Genomic DNA, 9,398 nt, shown 5'->3' on the forward strand with positions numbered 1-9,398 from the left:
GGAAGAGATGGTTTCCTTTTACTAAATTATTGTCTTGTAGACACAGAGATGTTTTTCTTAAACTGAAAGTATTGAATATGCACAGCAATCCATAGGCAGTATGAGCCACCTAATGTTAACTACACTGAGATTGTACAACCAGCAGCTTGTTGTGAATCCTGTGCTTTACTGCTCTCTGTACTGAGAGAGAAATATGATTTACTTCTCTCAATGATATTTTGTTTATTACTTGATAGTTCTTATAAAACCAGCCTAGTTTGTATTACTTTAAATATCTAATATATTGAGTATATATCTATGCATCTAATATGTTTAAACACACGTAGGTAAATACACATACATATTTTTTAAAAGCTTCTGACAATAAAGATCTTGGTCATCTGTTACGTAAAAAAATAATACTGTAGCCAAATTTATATTATACAAATATGATAAAGTTCAGAGATAAAAGGAGTCTATTGATGTAATTTATATCCTAAGGTTCTGAAGAAAGGAATATACAGATAAGTATATTTTTGTACCTTATTTTAAATTTCATCTTCCTTAACTTTCCTTAACTTTTTTTTCCCTTAACTTTTGCATATTTTCATTCCAAATGATTAATTTATAAAACCACATTGCTCAGTGTTGTGTCATTATAGGCCTTAAGGAGYTCTTTATAACACGGTGGTGGTGACCTGTGAAGTTGTGGTCAAATATCAGCTGGGAAAAACTTCACTATGCTTCACCTAGAGTTACCTTGAAATGTCCCTTGGGGAAGTAATTAATCACATGTTGCTCTAAGCTGTCCGAAATAGCAGGAGGTGCAGCACTGTGCAACCCCTGATGCAATTGCAACCACAGTGGCCATGAAAGCCTGGCGTGCAAATCAGTGAGTTGAAAATGCATTTCAAAGGATACATTTTGGCCTCAGTTCTGAAAAACACTTAGGGAAAAGGAAAATTGTAGCTAATGACAATGATATATTGATTAAAATAATGTGAAAGTGATGCCATACTATCATTTTTATTCTTGACTTTTTTTTTTCTATGTTCTGTTGTACATTTGGAATGGTTTCAGAACACTTTTAATTAAATTGTAATAGTAAATCATTCTTTACCTTTACATGTCCAGGTAATACATCAAATATTTGAAGAAATCAAATTACATTGAGAATATGTGTATATATTCTCCTACCATATTGTCTGAAAAGTAGAACTGAAGCAATATCTATTTATTTATAGCTTTACTTAGGCAGACAGTTTTGCTGACATTCATAGTATACTTCTTTAGCTATAGAGCAAGGCTATTCAAAAAAGATTTATAATATTCAGCTAAGATTCAGAGTTATAATGCAGGAGAATTTGCTGGAATATTACATGATACACTGCAGGAATAAGTAAGTCCCAAATATTTTCAATTCCCTTGAAAATAATGCAATATGCCTATGTTTCAAGAAGCTTAATTACATTTTTTATTTATAACTGACTGCAAACCCTTTTGTGCTTGTTGAACCTAGCTTTTGGTGTCATTTTAGACGATTTACTTTTCTTATTTAATCTAGACACTTTGTCTTGGAAAGCCAACTTTAAATCACTATGCATACCAGGCCATATACTTTCATTCCTCCTGGTTACTTATTTTTAGCAACTGGAAGGACATGTTTGGGACCCTGTAGGTTCTTCCTGTGTCGGAGAAGTGACTACACATACAAGTCAGTCCCATAAAGTGGTGAATACGTGCTCATGAGATTTCCTTTTTCAAGAATCTCAGTTATTCTGCGATTCCCATGTCAAGTTGCAGTGTAGTTACACAGCAACTACACACAGCAACGGTGTGGTAACAGATATTAGCAGATAGCAACAGATATTGGTCATCCAGTAACACTTTTGATGCTGCTACAAGTCTTTTTTTTTTTCATTTTAAGAAATAGAAGAGCGTGGAAGTTCTGCATTTAACAGAAACATGAAATTAAACACACATAAATGCTGTCAAGCTGTTTTGCATCTCCACATGCTGGAGCCCACATGACTGGATCGCTCTGAGGGAAGGATTTTTACTGAAATATTGAACAGTAATTAAGATGCCACTTCTTTTCTTGCGAAATTTCAGTAGAAGGTGCATAACTGCAGGACGTTTATCTATTGTGCAGGTGGTTTAATGCTAATGCATTAAACCCCCTGTGCTAAATACTAAATACTGCATAAACATAGGAAGAAAAGAATGTATACTAGGAACAAATGGAAGGCTAAGCATCAGATTAATGGACAGACAAATAGAAAAGTACAAGGATTAGAAATGGTACTTCCTAGCGTGAAAGTACAAGGATTAGAAATGGTACTTCCTAGTGTGATAGGCAGTGCTGTCAGGATCCCACCGGAGTATTTGCTGAGATTTTGGGAGATGATAGCAAGGAAGCTTTGGAGGAAACTTTTGAAAGGAAAAATTGGGTGTGTTTGTAGAGGTTCTTGGGGAGCTCTTGCCTGTGGTCAGGGACAGTGTGGAAAAATATGAAGGACTTGAGTAAAAAATGAGAAGGTTGCATGGTAGACGCTGCCTCACAGTTGGGCTGAAGAAATGAGAAGCAACAGAAAAGATAGCTGGAGTCAGGGGACTCAATTAAATTGAAGAAATAAACTATTTAGACAGGAGGCAAAACCAAGCGAGTGGTGTAAGATTTCAACCTGTCTGGAGGACTGCTGATAAAGAGCAGAATCGGAGGGAGTCAGCGTAAACTAAGGCGAAGAAACTGGAGAAGACGGCAGGAGGATCCCAATAGTGAAGAACAGAGGGATGGGTTAGACAGTAGTGCTGAAAGAGAGAGTCACAAAGAGAGGAAAAGTTAGGAGAGGCAGAGCATGTGTGCTGTGGATGCTGGTTAACCCTGAAAAAACAGGTGGTGGCTAACGAGGTGGAGATCAGAGATCTCAGGGGATAAGAGTGAGGCTCTGAAATAGGAGGGAAGGAGACCAGAAACTGCAGGCAGATGTAGGGAGCAAGATGAGAAAGTGGGAATGGAAAAGASAGTTAAGAGAGGATCAATTCAACACAGCACATGAAGTCAAAGGGTTAGAACAAAGGTGACACTGGAAGAGAAAATAGCACTTACAGTACTGAAATGCTGATAGTCCGGGGCAAAAAGCAAACAGAACAAAAGAAAGACTGTTTCTCCTTAAGCCTGTGTTGAGCTAGTTCCTGTGACTGCTTCAAAGACAGCAAAGATTCCCCTGCTGAGAATAAAACTGAAGAGCCAGTATTCAGCTTGTTGGCAAAAGCTTTCACCATAGGCAAATATACGTATGGTGGTTTTTGTATTCAGTTAATTAAAAGCTCCAGAAGCATTTTAKGTAATACAAATAAAACAGACAAACTAAGCTCTAGATTTATGATGCAATGCATAGTGAAAATAGTGCATTTCTGAACTTTCTTCACGTTGTTAAACTTTGCRTGTGGAGACAATCAGTACTTAGCTAAGCCCTAATTTCTAAAGTTAGTAAAGGTTACTTACTCCCTTTGTCCTTATTTTAAGTACTRTGTAATAACAATTTCACAGATCATATGATTTGTTCAGAACCTTTAAAAAGAGTATTGTCCTACAGCTCACAAGTAGCCAAAGCATGAAACTGTCTCGACATTCCTGGGAGATAGTTTAAATTAGCTCTTTAAATGTTCCAAAGCATTGGCATGTCCTAGCACAGATTTCATAATGTTCTCCAAATGTGAGGCGAGAGAGACAGTCTTGAGGACCAAACTCTTTAAGGGAAGGGTTCAGCAGACACTAGGCTATGAGTGTTCTAAGTATCCCTCGGGACCAGGGACAACAGATTTAGAATTAAAATGAGTTATTAATATAAAATTTTCTCTCTTTTTTTTTTTTTTTTTTTTTTTTTAATCTGAACTGATCATAAATGCCTTTTTTTTTCCTGTCAAAACCTTACTTGCTACACATTGGCACGAAAAGAAAAGGAAAAAATGTGCAAGATACTGAACGCAATTTCATTTCTTGGAGAAAGCGAACCCCACACATCAGAAGAAAGACACAGAYAGCACAGTGGGTGCTATCTGGAATAAATATCCAACCCTGGGAAGAATTTGTGATGTTTACAAGGCTGAATACTGATATAGAGAATTCTCTCCATCTGGCATAAAGCCTGCAAATAATCTGCCTCGGGGGTACATAATTCAATAGAAACAGGTTTGATAAACTAGAAGTAACATTCCCCATAGTCACCTTGAAAGAGTCATTTAATGTATTATGCAACCGAGTACCTTTCAGAAGCAGAACAGGAGAGTCTTCCACATTTCCTTCAAAGCAGGCAGACCTATATACTATAAAATCAAATGTATGGGAGATGGAATCCACTATTCTCTTAACAGAATTCAGACCCCCGAGGTACCCACCCCATCTCAAGCTCTTGTGAAATTTCTAAGCCATTGCTGTTTTGTATGAACATTATGTTTATATTTGCTTTAGATGCAATATATTGCACACCATTGTAGCAAATGCATTCAGGTGCAGCTGGGACTGCACAAGGCCAGGACAAAATGTGTGCGACCGCAGAAGAAAAATCTGTAAAGGCTGCAGGCAGAGCAGCCCTGACAGCAGCAGTCCGAGCCGGTGTTATCACCCCACACATGATGTACTCGCAGGCTAAAAGATACCAGGCAACAGTCTTGCTTAAGAAGAGCAAAGAAATAAAGCTTAACATCACTCACTGCTCTGGGGATTTCTGGTCAGGCGGGATGTGGCCAATTGCACTTTCTGATCCACTGTCTCTCCTGTTGCTCACTTGCACATTCTTCCTACTCCGGATTTTTTCTTGTGCTGATTTTCCCTTGATTCCTTCTGTAGGTGTTCAGGAGCTACCGAAGATACTTTTCAGGTGGAAAAGAGGAAGGCAACAAAGGAGAGAAGGTAACTCAGAGAACTGTAATAAAACAGTATCTAGCTACAATTCTTTTCAAAATAACGTCACTAATGTGTAGCTTTTTAATCAGTAGAATATTTTCCAAAGTAGATATATAATTGCAGATTAATTTTCCAAAACAAAATACAAAAATAATGCTTATTCTACATGTCACAAAACCACTGCTGTTACATATTAAAGTAAACAGAGGCCTCAATCCACACAAAACTACCCTGCCCTTGTCAGTGCAGAGTTTCCCGGCCCTCTCCTGAAGAGTTTCCATTTGAATGTATAATAAGGAACCCTATGGATACATTGTAGGTTTCGTACTCTTACTTTACCTATATTTCAGGCTAATGCTACACCAGGAGAGAAATATTTTGCTGATTTTAAGATTTCAAATAATTTATCTAGCCTCAATTATGCTGAAGGTAAAGATCTCCGAAAATCTGGGGAAGAAATAAGTTAGACAAAATACATTGTTCCACCACTTAAATCAACTGGAAAAATCAGGGACTTGTTTTGGACAAGTCAAAGGGTCTTCTGTATTTGRAAATTATTTGGAAAAGTCCAAAGTCAACTATTTGTCAAATACCATCCTTTCCTCAAAACGTTTACTGCCATTCAAATAGAATTTTCTGTGACCCACACCATAAGATATCACAGCCAGTTCTAGCATGAAGAACTCACGACACCTTGGTTCTCCTCCAGAATGGAAGGCACTGGCCTTAGAGATGTCACTCCATTCCCTTGTGCTTCAGTTTCAGTTAAGTAGGAATAAACACACTGAGCTTCTTTATAAGGCAYTTTGACAGTGCTTTATATGCCAGTGACAATTACTGGAAAAGCTACATTGTTATTCTTAGTATTGTGAAGTGAATTGCTCAGATTGAAAGTTCAGATTCTACCAGGACATGGATGGAAAAYGTATCCCTGTACATGGCATCTATGCTTTGTTATGACTTCCAAGAAAAATTAAGCTATAGCCCAAAGAAACAAGTTCTGAATGTTTTTTTAAGCTTTCCATAATGTATATATGCATTAGATAGATGAACTCTCTTAATATAGATTGTAATTTGCTTGCTTATTTACACACGTTTCTTTTTTAAATGTTACTATGATTGGATTTAAGACAAATTCTATAACACTCTCATTGTAATCACTTACTGATATAATTATTATGTATGATTAAGCTTGTTCATCCTTTGCAGATGAAAAAAATTCTTCTGGAGGGTACGTCTTTGTGCTTCTGTGTTACTCATCTGTAATGCAAGTTGACAAGTAGTGTAATTGAAGGAAAACAAAATGAGATGTCTGTATTACAGGTTGCTTTCCTGGCAGACAGAGAAGGTACCGAGATTGCACTGATAATGGTTTTGAGGAGGGTTTGCAGGTTGGGCTGACGTTGARTCACAGGAAGAAGGTAGCTAGCTCATCTGCATAGTTTGGGGACTGTATAGAGAAGGAGAATAACTCAAAATTATTCTTCTCAGTCACTCTTTACATACTGCTAATTTTCCAATCTCTTTTTTTAGAAAAGCTTTTAAAGTGCTTTTAAGTGAGGTAAGTGAATGGCTCGTAGAATTAGAAATGGGATCTAGAGCTTTATGCCCTCAGGTCATTGGTTCATATTCGGTAAAAGACAGTAATTAGGACAAATCCTGCTGTAAGAAGTCATGGAATTTCCACTCGAGTAAATGATCACGTCTTAATCTAGGAATTATTATCTGGAGTATGATCAGTACCYTATGTGAATGAGTGAACACTATCTGTCCAGATTTAATAAATGCATTAACACTTACAGCCCTAGGAAGGGCCGAGAGGAAGAGCATGAAGTAGGTCAGCAGGCTGCATGTATCCACAGAGTCACATTCCCTCCCTTTACAGCTGCCTTGCTCGGGTGTAAAGCTCAAACAAAGGCAGAAACTCCCTCTGGGGAATGCTGCACGTGCGARCAGCCTTCGACCGATGCATTTATCATCTCCCTGCCCCTACTGCAGTCACTCTCGTGCTATTAGTGGCAGTACTGAATGATSTGAAGATAGATTATTTTAAAAACAAATGGTGCTAACTGATTTCCTGCCGATTTCTGCTCCTTACGCTGTAGGTAGTAACGAAATTAATCCTACATAATTAATTCTACCTACACGCTTGCAGAAGCTTTAGGCACCCATCACGTCTGAGCTAATTCTATCATGTTGCCATTGCCTGTTGAGCAATAACTGTAAGAATTTATTTTATTACTGTGATAAATGACTGACTCACATTTAGGTGTGTCATGTATATATATGTATACAGATAGTTATATATAAGATTTTAATGGTTGTTTTAATGTTCTGTTTCACTGCAGCCTTCTTCATCAACATTCCCTTCTTTTGTAACACTTAAAAGGTATTAATTGCCAAAAATTAGACCCATGAGGTATGAGTGAAATGGGGTTATTACATAACTATTCAATCTATGAATTATAGATTAAATTCATATAATTTATATAAAAAGGATTATTCTGATTTCATTTTGCTTTGCACTATTTCTTCGTTGCTGTTTTCCTGAATTTTTGCAGTAACTTGAATTGAGCTTCGAGYAGTACATGGTCAGCCTTACTACAATGCACTGCCTGAACTGTATACATCTATTAACATATATGCAACAGAATAGCTGTTTAAAAACAGAAGCACTATCATAATTGAGGAACAAAAGAAAGAAAGAAAAAAAGGAGTTAGATAGGAAATGAAAAAACAATAATGGGTCAACCTGCTGGTTTGAGCTTCTAGTATTATTTGCTACTGTAGTTAGTTATTTCCTTCTCAGATACAGCAAAACATTTCATAAAAGAAAATATTCATGAATGATAATAGAATCTCAAGGTGCCTGTTTATTCTGTTGCCCTTTTCTGAGCTAATCTATTTCATTAATCCATCAGAAGTCTAACTATGCACAGGTTTCCTATAGCGTTCATCTACCTAGTAAGACTGAGTAGGGAAATGAATGTATCTGCATCCCCCAACACATTTTTCATTATCAATTATACTGAAAGTTCAGCCTAGGAAGCAGACTTGGTGGAAAACACGATCGTATACTCTGAACTACTTCAAAAAAAAAAAAAAAAAAAAAGAAAAAAGTCAGTGGAGATGCAGTGTTATAATCACAGGATCACGGAATAGTTGAGGTTGGAAGGGACCTCAGAGGTCATCTAGTCCAACCCCCCTGCTCACGCAGGGWCACCYAGAGCAYGKRGCACAGAGCTGCGTCCAAGCGGGTTTTAAAGATCTCCAGGGAAGGAGACTCCACAACCTCTCTAGGCAGCCTGTTCCCGGGCTCTGGCACCCTCGCTGCTATGAATTTTTTTCTTAAGTTCCTGTGGAACTTTTGGTGCTTCAATAATAATAATGCAGCAAAGCACCTCACCTATGAGTCAAAGACTTATAGCTTCTCCCCACCTTCCCCCAAACGTCAGTATGAAATGGCTCTTATGCATCTGTCCTCATTAATGACTTTTTCCTTTATCTTTAGGATTTTTATTTTTTTAAGAAATTAACAAGAATCAATGGATCTAGAAAACAAGATTCTTTTTTGTTGACACAGCTCACTTAAATGTATGCATAGGTAGGTATTTTGATATCGTGTTCTTGCAAGGTTGCACAGTATAGTTAGACCACAGGCATCCTCACGGTGAAAGGCAGGGCCACGTGTTTATCCTTCTGCCATTGGASGCAACTGAATCCCTGCTCACTGCATGTGGCGGGATCACCGACTCCCTTCTACAGAAACAGCCCCTGCAGCCGTGTCTCCTTAGGATCTGCTTGCTCCAAGCTTGCACAAGCAACTCTCTCTATAGGAACCTCTTAACAGGCCTGTTCACTGACCTAATGCAAAGTGCAGACCAGGGTGGCTGGTGCAGCGACGGTCCGAGCTTCAATCACCGAGTCCATCTCAAGAGGATTCCCTGTCTGTCACAGCACTTGCAAGCGGAGTGCATGTTCATGCTGCAATAGCATCTGCGGCAGTGAGGCTTGAATTAAAGCTCTCCTTGTCCTCCTCTTCTGGCTAGCTTGCAAAAAGAGTAAAATTYATTAATAAAAGTGCTGAAACAGAGCGTTTTCCTCCCTGAGCCCCYCTGCTTCGAATTCTTGAGAGCTGATTGAAACTTGCACTGAAAAGACTGAGGTATCTGTTAGTTCAGGAGAGTTTTATTATTTAGGAAAGGTAGCAGAAAGGAGATGCATCATCAAATTTGTGTTCTACAAGCATGAACATTTTCTGATCATTTTTTTCTTTAAGCAGTTCCAAAACTGTTACTTTAACAAAACAGCAACAACAAAAAACACTCATACTCTCTACTATTTGAGAAACAATTTTTCAGGAAACCAGTCATTTCTGACTGTGGAATTATGGAACTTGTTAGTACCTTCACAAACACTCATAGAGAGAAACACCAGTACGTAATGCAGGACTATATAAGGCATGAGTATATAATATATAATTATTATATATATATATATAATATATATA

Source organism: Nothoprocta perdicaria, unplaced genomic scaffold (genome assembly GCF_003342845.1).
Source record: "Nothoprocta perdicaria isolate Ctin4 unplaced genomic scaffold, notPer1 scaffold_1, whole genome shotgun sequence".
Lineage (NCBI taxonomy): Eukaryota > Metazoa > Chordata > Aves > Tinamiformes > Tinamidae > Nothoprocta > Nothoprocta perdicaria.